The sequence below is a fragment of the Chelonoidis abingdonii genome, chromosome 14 (assembly GCF_003597395.2).
Source record: "Chelonoidis abingdonii isolate Lonesome George chromosome 14, CheloAbing_2.0, whole genome shotgun sequence".
NCBI classification, from domain to species: Eukaryota; Metazoa; Chordata; order Testudines; family Testudinidae; genus Chelonoidis; species Chelonoidis abingdonii.
The window spans coordinates 15,523,950-15,537,264 of NC_133782.1; positions in this window are offsets into that span (position 1 = coordinate 15,523,950).

Below are 13,315 nucleotides of genomic sequence, written 5' to 3' on the forward strand. Positions count from 1 at the left end.
TGCCTAACAAAACTTGTGTGCTTCTATGCCTTTTAAAAACCTTTTCAGTTGTATGGGAAAATGGATTCTGGTGTCAAAATGATATTTATTGAGATGCCAATGTTTTGTACCTGTCATTTAGTTAAAAAAAAGATGTAAATACCTTTGATTCAAGAGAAAAATGAATGCAAATTATTTATTGTTCTGTGGAATTATATGTTGCAGACATGTAAGAATTTAAAGGAATGATGTAAAAACAGGTGGAAAAAATAAATTTTATGCAACTTCATGCTTTTATGTATATACACCTTGCATGGTGGGCTTGAGTTGGTTTAGTTCTGATCAGTCCCTGGTGTTTATACTGGGAGTACAGTATATAGGTTTAGATGTATTACAGCTTTTGTAATTTGGCTGCAGGGGGAAAATGAAGCTGAGGTAAGATACATTTTTACTAATTTGTGTGCAATTGTTTTATCATATCTTTATTATATACAATAAGTTTTCTAGCTGGTTATTTCGGCTCATAAACTAGAAAAATATTCTCATTGGAAGCATGTGGTTTTGCCATCCTCCATTTCTTTAAGATTCTGATTTGCTGGAAACGGCAGTGTAAAGAATTTAGCCAGTTGTGATCTTATATCCTAATTTAAATCTTCCAGAAGAATAATGCTAAATAGCTTTATGAAGAGCATGGATTGGTATTAAGAAACAGATCCATCACGATAGTTACTCATTATAAATGTATCTTCTTTGTTGTATTTTTCTCCCACTCCTTATATTGGTGTAAGTGCAAGCAAACTGCTATAGATTGTCACAAACAAGACCCTTGCAATTTTGTCCACTAGGTGGAACTTAAGTATTGAAATAGCCTACCTCAGTTTTGTGTTTTCTAGAACCAGTTAGTCCCAGAGTACCCAACTGTCCCAAGTCTTTCTACATTCAGTCTAATTGGAAATTCGGTTTCATAAGCCCTAGCTCATTTAGAAAAATGCTCAGTCCAATTCTGCTCTCATTTTAAACTAATGTACCTCCATGGAAGTCAGTGGTGTTAATCCTGATATTCACCAATGTAAATGAAGAGAATCAGGCCCTTGTTTTGGAAAATAGATGATTGAATAATGTTATTTAGGGATGACTCTTTACCGGAAGTTCTCCTATCTTGAATGTTTGATTATTTAGCTGCTAAATGGTAACTCCAAAAGCACCACAGTATCTTTCAAATTGAAATTTTTTTCCCTGTTTTTTATATGGAAACTTTTTGGGGAAAAAACAAAATTGAAGCTACATTTAGATTCTTCCTGTGGAAGACTGATAGAATGAAATAAGAATGAAATCAATAGGATTCTATGGAAGTGTTATATAGATTTAATACACTGAAGAACACAGTAAAAATGTAAATAGAGAATGAAATCTAATTTTTGAGCCATTCTAAAATAATTCTGTAGTGGGGATAAAATTCTCTAAAGGATGGATTTAAAAAAGTATGCAGAAAAAAACCTATTATTTTCTGTTAGAATCAATAAGACTCAGGGTCCAAAGTCATAACCTGTTTCATAATTAAAACATTTTCAGTGATACCTAAAGTTAAAGCAAATGTTGAATAAACAAATTTTATGATGTTTGCACACATCACATGAAAGCTATAGGCTCTAGAAGTTACAGTAACAGATTTCACTCCCAACTGTTACCAATTTCTCATTTTAAATCTGGCCATAAATTAGTGGAGAAGTATGTAATTAAAAAAAGCTAGAAATAGTTTTGCTAAACTCACTCTGGGAAGGGAATGAGAATTTCTGCATTTTTTTTTTTCACCCAAACATTGCATAATACTAGAATGTCAAAGATTTCCATGGGGGTTTAATTTCATTTTTTATGAGACTGTGGTCATACAAGAAGTTTGAACACTGCAGGGGTTGGCAGATTTTTGGAAGATCACGCATCCTGGGATAAGTTTTCAGACTAAGCTTCACCAAAGAATGCCTGCCCCATCCCCCACAGCTGTGGTTATATTCCACACTATAGTCTCTTCCGTAGAAAAATAAAAATGAGTTTGCTGTTGGCTGGTAATTCTGGGTCTTATGAGGCTCCTGCCGCTTTGTGTTGCCTAAAAATACGTACTTGTTTCTCTTAAAAATGATTTGGGGAAGGAGCTAACAGTGATTATGGATTCTGGCTTTTTTTTACTTTCTAAATTAAGTACTTGTGTGGCTCCCTTACTATAATATCTATCTAACAATGTGCTCTTAAGTATTTATCCTAACTGCAGCCCTGGGAGGTAGGGAAGCTCTCTTATTCCCATTTTACAGCTAGAGAACTGAGTCCCAGAGAAACTGTGATTTGCCTCTGGTTGCACAGGAAGTCTGTGCCAGAGCAGGGAATGGAGCCCCAGGGTCATCCTTGTCCCAGGCTAGTGCTTTAACCACTGGAGCATCCTTCCCTACACCTGAGTCAACAAAGTCAATGCAGTGGGAAAGGCGTTGAGATCATAGAATACTCACATCTGCCCTTAGATTCTAGGGTGATCTCAGGCCTTCAAAATTGTCTTTGTTGTCCCCGCAGAGATTCCATAAGTGCCAAATCAAAAATCTTGGCTCTTTTCCCATTTCAGATTTAGAGAACCATTGCAGCTCAAAAGTAACTTTTCACTAAATATTTTGTGACTCAATGCTGAAGCTGTGAGTGTCAGAACAAAGTGAGAAGCAGATAACAGCTCTAGCTTTATCACAGATACTTACCTATGGCAACAGAATATTAGTGAAAACTACTGAGAGCACTGATGCTGCTTGGTAACACTAAATCCCAGTCCTATGCCCATTGACTTGAATGGTAAAATTCAATCAAGGGCACATCATTTGATGCTTCTCATGTGGTCCATGAGACAATCGGCTATATAACCTTGCACGTAATTGGCCCTTTGATTTTTGTGTGCTCTGATGCTATATCTCTTGACAGGTTTCAGAGTGGTAGCCGTGTTAGTCTGTATCAGTAAAAACAACAAGGAGTCCTTGTGGCACCTTAGAGACTAACAAAGTTTATTGGGCATAAGCTTCGTGGATATAACCACTTCATCAGATGAATGTATCCCACGAAAGCTTATGCCAAATAAATTGTTAGACTCTAGAGGCCACAGGACTCTTGTTGTTTTATGTCTCTTGGGTTCAGTTGCTGTCTCTAGGTGACATGGTGAATCCTCCAGAGTCCTAAGCTTGACTGTGACTGAAGATGAAGGCATTCAGCAGTTTGCAGAATCTGGCTTATATAGGCTGTGCTCTATTTTTCTCCCATCCTGCACTAGACCCATCGTTGTAGATATAGTGGTAAACATGTTACAGAAAAGTAATTTAAAATATGGCACCATAATAACAACAACGTTTCACTTTTACATTCTCTTATGCTTGTTGCAGTCATGCACGTAGAAGGAATATTGTGTGCTGCTCGGATCATTTCAAATAAAGAAGTAGTAACAAAACATACTGTGCAAAAAATAGTGCATTAAAGATGGGGTAATAGTCATTCCTATTTGTCCTTTATGTGAAACAGATTTATTTAAATGCACTCTGAGTTGCTTAACTATATCCAGTAACTTGTTTACCAGGGAAAAGTAATTGCCCACAATATAAATAGAGCATGAACAAAGTGAGCTGATTACACTATACATTCAGTTCAGTTCTTTCAGAAATGTTGAAATAATTAGATTGCACACACACACCCTACACACACACATACACATAAGGTGTTTCTATGCTCGCAATTTCATGATGCAATTCATCTACTCCACAAGATATTGTGACAAAGTCCTCCTCTACTTGGTGGGTCCTGTGCTTATGCAGATTTGCTCACCACAGTCTGGATCAACTCCTCTGTGTCTGATCAGAGTTGGAGGTTGGGGGGAACCCGGGCCCGCCTCTATTCCAGGTTCCAGCTACGGGCCTCGGAATTGCAGCTGTTATAGTGCCTCTGTAACAGCGCATGACAGCTACAACTCCTGGGCACTTCCCCTGGCCTCCTCCAAACACCTCTTTATCCTCACCACAGACCTCCTCCTGGTGTCGATAATACTGTACTCCTTAGTCTCCAGCAGCACACACCCTCTCACTCTCAGCTCCTTGTGCCTTGCTCCCAGCTTCTCTCCACACACTCCTCTCTCTGGCTCCTCCCCCCGCCTGACGGAGGCTCCTTTTAAACCCAGGGCCCTGATTAGCCTGCCTTTGGCTGCAGGTGATCTAATCAGCCCGTCTGCCTTAATTGGTTCTAGCAGGTTCCTGATTACTCTAGTGCAGCCCCTGCTCTGGTCACTCAGGGAACAGAAAACTACTCATCCAGTGACCACTATATTTGCCCTCTACCAGATTCCTGTACCCCACTGCCCTGGGTCTGTCACAATATTTTCTAACTATGCTGTTGGGACTACACTTCTCTGCACATAAAATGTAACTATGTAAGAGCCTGAATTCTAGCACAAGAAAAACTTAAGGCCTGTTGACATCTGTCTCTTTACAACAATTATTTGTGGAAAAATGTTATGAACGGTAGTAAGAGACCTGGGCAAGTAACACCAACATTATGTTGAGGCAAACTGTTATTCATTTTTAAGATCTTTAACAGAAAGTTGTTGGTGCCATGTGTTGGCATTTGTGAAGTGTATCACCTATCTCAAAATTAGTGATGTAACCTTTCTGAAAACAAATGTAATCCAGTGCTGAGTTGACCATGAAATCAAAGCACATTGGTCACAGCAGCAGAATTCCTTTGCATCCTTTGTAAATCTGAAATTAAGTTTCTGAATAAAAGGCACATTTATAAGGGTCGCCATTATTTCTGTCAAACAACGCCTCCTTTCTGACACATTTGGTTTCTAATGAATTGCTGTATTCTGCATCTTCTATTGCTATGACTGCGTTCTTGTATCTCATTGCAGGGCCATCTTTGGAATTCTTGACAATGGGGATCAACTGTATTTAGGGCAGATTGGGGCTCTGATGTGCAGCTGAAACCCTAACAGGTAATTATGAGTATGCCTTCGGCTTTGATCTTGTTAGGATGCTAAAGTGAAGACTTTCTTGGGTCAGAGACTTCTAAGATGCTACAGAAAGTGAGTGATTTAATAGGGAGCTTTCTGAACCAGTGCCCCAGCATGGAGCAAGTGGGCACTGTGCTACTAGAGATTAATCTCTTGGCCATTACTACTTGGGGTCACAAAGTTAACTTTGATGTCCCAGTCAAATTCCAACTTGGAAAATTATTTCTCCCTCCTTAAATTCTACCTCAAAGTTGAACCCGAGAAGCTTATTAAAACTGCACCTATACTAGACATTTTTTTCCTTAAGATTTCCCAGCATTTACCATGGGTACAACTCCTTGGGTAGGATAAGGTTGGACACCCTAGCATAGACTGGCCCCTGTCACTTTACCACTGTGTTACCTAATGTTCCTCAGAGCCGGTCTAGATTATGTGTTGGTTTTACATAATAGGGTTCAAAAAAGAACTAGGTAAGATTTTGTGTCAAAGTAATTTTCACCGATGCATAGTGGCTTAGTTTCTCCACCATTACAGCTGGGCTATAAGCTGAAGAGGCTTCATAAAAGAACTAGATAAGTTCATGGAGGACAGATCCATCATTGGCTATTAGTCAGGACAGGCAGGGATGGTGTCCCTAGCCTCTATCTGCCAGAAGCTGGGAATGGGTGACACAGGATGGATCACTTGATGATACCCTGTTCTGTTCATTCCCTCTGGGGCACCTGGCATTGGTCACTGTCGGAAGACAGGATACTGGGCTAGATGGACCTTTGGTCTGATCCATTATGGCCGTTCTTATGGTTAAAATGCCAGTGACTGTCTACACTAGAGCTCTGACTGCAGAAGCTGTGCTGGTGGTAACAACCCTGGTAAAATTGGAGCAAAAGCCTAGCATTGGCAGGGATAAAGTCTCCTAAATCCCATTGTGCAGTGGTCGTGGTGTCCATTTTCTCGATGGCCCTGTTTGATTTCCATTGGTTCTTACATAGCTATTGCCTGCACACACACATGCATTTACACCAGGATCTGCTCTTTAATTGCATTTTAAAAATGTGACTGGAGCAGATACATCTTGAAGTTGTATTAATACGACTTTAAATGCCATTTTGCTTTAGTTCTAGCCAGAGCAAATTACTTGGAAGCCTGACGGCAAGGGGAGGGAGCTGAACATTTGAGCTGAATAGCTCCCTGAGAGTTAATAGTTTGGAAACATGTAGAAGATCTTTCCCCAAAAACGTTAGCTGCAAACATTGGTCCCTCCCTTCATTTGTAATGTCATTGTCTCCAAGGTCAGGTAAAGCCTGAATGAGAAGATGGGTTCAGTTATCAAATACAGGGTCTAAGCCTTACACAATCATCCTCATCTCTTATTGACGAGTGTCAAAGCAATTTTCACTGATGCACAGTAGCTTAGTTTCTCCACAACTGGACTATTAGCTGAAAAGCCTTCAAAAAAGAACTAGATAAGTTCATGGCAGACAGGTCCACCAATGGGAATTGACCAGGATGGGCAGAGATGGTATCCCTAGGCTAGCCTCTGGTTGCCAGGGGATAGGAATGGGTGCCAGGGGATGGATCACTTGATGATTACCTATTCTGTTCATTCCCTCTGGGGCACCTGGCATCGGCCACTGTCAGAGGACAGGATACTGGGCTAGATGGACCTTTGGTTTGACTCAGGCCACATCTACACTACGGGATAATATCAAATTAGCTAAAATCGGTTTTATAAAACTGATATTATAAATTCGATTTCATGCGGCCACACTAGGCACAGTAATTCGGCATTGTGCGTCCATGGTCCAAGGCTAATGTCGATTTCTGAGGTTTGATTGGGTAGCTTTCCGTAGGTATTTCATGTTCCCGGTCTCCCGCCCTGGAATTCGGCGTGAATCATTATTGTGCGGGTGGTTCTGGAGTAATGTCGTCAGTCATTCTTTCGGGAAAACATCAGCTGACAATCTTTCGCACGTTTTCCTGGATTGCCTGGCAGACACCATAGCACGGCAAGCATGGAGCCCGGTTAAGCGTTTTTTTTCTGGCACCATAGTATACTGGATGCCACGGACAGAGATGCGATCCGCTACCGCAGCATTCACTTTGCTTTTGATGATAGCAGAGATGGTTACCAGTCGTTCTGTACCGTCTTGCCGGAGTAACAATGGAATGAAATGACGGTTTCTCTCCTCTTACTGTCCGCTGCTATCATGTGCCCGGCTTAAATCGGCGGGTGAACGGAAAGCAATTGGGATTGACTTCCGAGTAATCCTCCTATGTTTTCTAAAATAGTCACGTTGCCTAGAATAAGGGGCAAGTGTATTAGGAAAGTTGTATCAGAGAGCACCGGCTGCTCGTGTCAGTATTTACAGGGGTGCCCCTGCTAAAACCCCACCCGTGTCGTTCCCTCTTCCCCAACTTCCTGGGTACCATGGCAATGTCCTGCCCATTTGTGTCATGAAGTAAGTAAGCATGGAATAAAAAACTGATTAAGTGAAAATGAGGAGGAGGCAGGCCTCCCGGCACGATGATAGTCCAGGCAGTGACTTAAGCGGTGTGGGGAGAGGAGACGCATGCTGCTTGCTATGACAGTCAGGTGGTACAGAATCTTTCTTTACACAGGAAGGGAGGGGGTGAAGCCCCAGTTGCTATGATGAGTTAGTTATAGCCGTTCTGTCCTATCTATGGATAACCAGCAATGTTACCTCATGTCACATGTTAGATATTCAATGAGGACGATTACTAGTCCTACTGCACGTCTACCACGGGAGGGAAGGGGAGGGATGGATACTGCTCTTCACTGCTGCGCATCGCGTCTACCACCGCATTCAGTACAAGGGTGACATTGAAAGAGTCAAGAATGATTTCTTTCCTTTTCTTTCATGTGTGGGGGGGGGAAGAAACTGAGGAGCTACATCCTGAACCACGCCAGACACTGTGTTTTGAACTACAGACATATGGGAGCTCAGCGAATGCAAATTATTCAGAGACTTTGTGGATGCGGATCGTGCTGGAGTCCTCGTACCCTCCATCCATGAGCGTTCATTTGAGTCTCTGGCTTCCCATTACGCTTGTCCGCGCGCTGTGTCTGCTGGAGATTTTTTTCAACAGCTTTGGCTTTTCGTGTTCTGTAACGGAGCTCTGATAGAACAGATTGTTTCCCATATAGCATCAGATCCAGTATCTCCCATACGGTCCATCGTGGAGCTTCTTTTGGATTTGAGACTGCATCGCCACCGTTGCTGATCAGAGCTCCCACGCTGGGCAAACAGGATTTGATTCAAAGTTCGCGGGCTTTTCTTTACCTGCGCGTGTGCGAGTTCAGATTGCTGTCCGAGCGCGTCAGTGCGTGCATGTGGATACCGCCCGGAGGCCATTGACGTCGATTCTCCACACATAAACCGTAATCCGATTGTTAATATCGATTTCGTTCGTACTCTCTGTCGGAGAGGAGTACAGAAATCAATTTAAAGAGCCCTTATATCGATATAAAGGGCGTTGTAGTGTGGGTGTCAGCGTTAAATCGATTCTTGCTCTTTATCAATTTCAACGCGTAGTGTAGACCAGGCCACAGTATGGGCCATTTTATGTTCTTTTCAAACTGAGGACACGTCTACACTATGGGATATATCGATTAGCTTAATCGGTTTTTAAACTGATATTATAAGTCGAGTGTGCCGCGTCCACATAGGCACGTTATTTGATGGTGTGCGTCCATGGTCCAAGGTTGCACGATTCTGGAGCGGTGCACTGTGGGTAGCCATTCCGTAGCTATCGCTAGTTCTCTCAGTCTCCCCCGCCCCTTGAATTCTGGGTTGGAGCCCCGTGCCTGATGGGGAATCATTGTCGCGGGGTGGTTCTGGGTCCGCTACCCTCCTTTGTAGAAAGCGACAACGTTTCTGGCCTTTTTTTCCCTGGGTGACGAGCACGCCATGCACAGCAAGGCATGGACCTGCGTGAGATCATAACGCTATTAGTGAAGTTGTCAACCCGCGCACTTCATTGCTGTCTATGTGACATGAACTGCAAAGGGGAGGAGAGCGGGCAGCTACTTGGCCGCGCAGCGCGAGAGCGATGAGGACATGGAATGATTTCCCTACCGTGGGCTCTGCGTTTTTGGGTCACTGCTGGTAATGTTGGGCGGTTCTACCATTTATTTTATTGAACGCCGATTTTGGGGGGAAAAGGACAGACTGGTTGGGACTGGCATTGTGTTTTGCAGGTGTGGGACGTTCCCAGTTTTGTGCAACTTCGCATGGTAGATCTTCTTTGAACTTTTGAATGGCTTTTCCCTGCCTGAAACGCCATTATATATTAAGATGAGGCAGCTTCACGTTGGAGAAGCGGAAATAAAAAAAAATGGCAATTGCCTTGGAGTTGCAGCCATACAGCTACTGGTCAGTCGGGATCAATTTGGTGGGAATTTTACTGTGGGGGGTGCTGTGATGCAGTAGCCAAAGCATTGTTAGCTGTGTAGAAAGGTGTGACTTGGAAACGTGCAGTGATAGTATGGCTTTGCTTGCATATGGGTTCCCTTCTGTGGGGGCCATAGATGGACCTATCCTCTATCTTGGCCCAGAGTGCCGGGCAGCTCAGTATGTAAACTCAAGGGGTATTTCCATGCTGTGCAATCATGGTTTGGATCACAAGGGACGTTTCACACATCAGTGGATGGCAGGAAGTGTCATGTTGCTCGCGTCTTCAGAGCCTACTCTGTTTACAGGCGCAGGCAAGTGAATTATTCCCGCGAAATAACATTGGGGATGTTTGAATGCTTCTTCGTCTGGTGATTCCACGTCTCTTCCCTTGATGCATTGGCTCATGGAGCCATGCAAGGCAGGCCTGAGTGGTCTAGGAGCTGGCTAACTCAGGATGGCGAATGCAGGATGGGTAACTGTGCATATGGCCGTTTTACGGGCGCTGGGGACATTATGACTCGCTCAGACTCGGCACCACTGTCCGTTTGTATTGTGCTTGCTGTGTGCTCCCGATCTCTGTGAGGTATTAATAAGGGGAGATCTTTATGGCGGTTTTGTGTGGGCTTGAGGCCATACCTGGCTGGTAAAGCGCGAGGGCCCGATGGAGAGCATCCAGGTTGGATGCGATAGAGCAGCTGTGACGTTTAGCGGGCCAGGGTCGGTTATGTTTATGTGACTGCTGTGTTTGTTTCCCCTTGATGAATCCTCACCTTCCCTTTGATTGATCTTGACATTCACTGTACTACACTTTTTACTTCAGCTTTGTGATTGATAAATCTGTATTCGTTTTCTTTAATAGGTAATTCTTTATTATAGTATCGTATTGTTTAACTCATGTTCTTTCTTAAAGTTTCTTCGTAACCCACCCCCTCCTTGGATGTATTTTGATAAAAGTTATTTTAAAGGCGGATTATCGTTCCTGTTTGGTGCGGTCTTGTTTGCGAGACGGTGGAGGAAGAAGGCTTAAGTATTTCACCGTATGACGCTTTGCTTGGACTGGTCGGGGGGTGGGTGGTCGGGTGCGGAGCCTTACGCGTTTTGTCTGGGTGGGTGGATGATGTTGAACTTCTCTCGTGGGGAGCTTGAGTGGTGTGTTAAAATGGGACTGCGCGATCTGTAGCCGTGCTTTCCTGGAATCCCATGCGTTTGGAGGATTATGCAGTGTTCGAGCACGAGCAGTGCGCATTAGATCCGGCTCCCGCGGTCTTCCGTTGCCTCAATTATCTCGGGCTTCTCTATCCTTCGATTCAACTGGCATCTTCTGATCTTTGCATAGATATCTTCGCACTTTTGTGAGCTCTTTTGTCATTGGTGTTACTTCATGATTTTGGAAATTTCATCTCGTAGTATCTCTTCCTCTCTGCCTTATTGGCTAGCTGGAATGGCTTTAGGGCGGCTCGGAACTGTCTGAGTTGGGAGGGCAAACAGGATGAGAGAGGATGTTAAAGATAATTTTACAGACATGGTTTGTATCTTTCCAGTGTTTATATCCCTTACATGATCATGTGATTCATCTAGTTCGCTTTTGTCATTCATTTTATTGAGTGTCCTGTGGCTCTGGTGTTGCAGTCTCAGAACAGGTCAGGCATCCACTTAAGTTCATGCGGCATGGTAAGGCTGTCTTGTTTGACTTCTCCCGCGTTCATTATAACAGTGATCTATGATGCCTTGTTCCTTGTTAAGAGGAACCAAGCAATACCCCAACCCCTCTTCCCCTCCTCCTCCCATTCATGGCTTCTATATGTAGATCACTGTATTGATCGGGGTTTGGTACTGGGAGATTCCTGATGCCACGCTGAGTTAACTTTAGCATATTCTTCTCCCAACCCGCGCTTTGCTACGGGGAAGATAAGCGGTGCCATAGGAAAATCGCTTTATCTACCCCTAATTAAATCCTGAATTTAACAGGTACATGATGTATAACTCCCTGAAGATACACCACAGATGCAGAGTATTTTCTGAATGCCAGCGTCACCTGGGCTACGCGGGCTGTGCTTGTGAAGCTATGTGATTCCGGATTACTGCTAATGTCTATAGGCGTGGAAAGTGTCTATATGGGGGACAATCGGGCTGCCTTGCCAGAATATCTTTCTCAAAGTTTTTGGTTACTCCAAGCTTCATAGAGCTTTATTTGGAGGATTTCTCCATCCTCGAATGTTAAGTCTTTTCTTGTAAACTGTATGGCTGCGATGCATCCTCCAGCCTTTAAGATGGCATTTCAATCATTAAACGTTTGTTGTCAACCATTGTTTGATATTTATTAAAGACACTCACCAGAGTCATTCCATGCTTCCACTGTTGGGCTTGTGTTGGCTATAAGGGATCGAACGGGTATTCTTGGAGGGGGGGTCACAAAATCCTGGCTGTTGGCTAACGGAGTGCTGTGTGCTCGAAGCTTTTCCTCTCTTCCCCTCGAGATATAGCCACGGGTGATATTCACCGACTCTAGAATATCCACGCCAGGGGTGGGGTATTCTGGTTGCGGCAGCGCCCTACATTGCATGAAGTAGGCTAGAAGCGGTTGTTTATCGGCCCATGACGACTTTTCGTTTGCTTCTCTGGTTTTTGCTGTTGCTGTTTGAGTCTTCTTAATTTCCTCTGCTGCACTGTCTGCTTGTGGCTTTTCTGTCATAGACTTTGATTCTTCATATTTTTTCATTTCGTTCTTTTCAACGGAGTTTGTAGCCTGAATCCTCTTCACGTTGCATCAGATCAGTCCTCTGTGCGGTCCAGGTGGGCTCTTTTTGTTCTCAGATATGCGCATTGTTACCTGTGCTTGATGAGCTGGTGGTCACTGTGTGATCGGTCCACGTGAGCAACGGAAATTGATTCAAAGTTTCGCGGGGCTTTCCTGTTTACCTGGACCAGTGCCTCGAGTTCTGTGCTTGTTCAGAGCGGTAGTGATGCATGTGAGACACCTCCGGAGGCCATACATTCGATTTCGTCCACTTAAAACTATTCTGAAGTGCAATATTGTTTTTGCGATATTTCGGTAGGGGGAAGTACAGTATCGATAAGATTTTTTATATCGATATAAAGGGTGTTGTAGTGTGGACGGATACAGAGTTAAATCGATTTAACTCTCTTTAAATCGATTTAAACGCGTAGTGTAGACCAGGCCTGAGATACACATTACCAGCCCTTCATCTGCTTGCCTTCTCAAGATACAAGACTAAGTATCTTTTTTTTTTTGGTGGGTTTTTTGTTTACTGAGCCACAGTGTTGCTTTTAGCTAGCTCCCAATCAATGAGAGTTTACATTTCAAAAACTAATGCCAAAACATTCCAGGCAATTTACTCAAGCTATAGACAAAAGATCTGCTGACCTCTTCTTCAAGGCAATCTCAAACCTCCTGTTTCGTGCGTGTACTCATTTGGTTTCATTTTTTAACGTGTTAAAGTCTAACATCCCCATAAGTTGTAGGGGAGACACATTTGCCCAGGCTCCAGGACATAAGACTGTCATATGAAGTTGTCATTTACACCATTAATCTTTAGAAAAGTACCCTCCCATAAGTGTCATGGTGAGAAGTGTATTATGTAGACTTCTAGGGCCAGATCCCCAGCTGGTGTAAATTGGCATAGGACCCACGCTGGTTTATACCAGCTGAGGATCTGGCCCTTATTTGTTCAAGCCAAACATGAGTCCCAAAAGACACTGCCATTGAAGTGAGAAACTAATTTTTACAGGTCTAGCATTCACAATAAATAGTCTTCAATTGAGAGAAACATCTTGTATTTCATGTTTGAATGACAGCTCTTGCCTTTAGCAGGCAATTTTCTTTTTGTTATTTCACCATTAGGATACCATGCAGTGATGTGATTTATAACCATTCCCACTC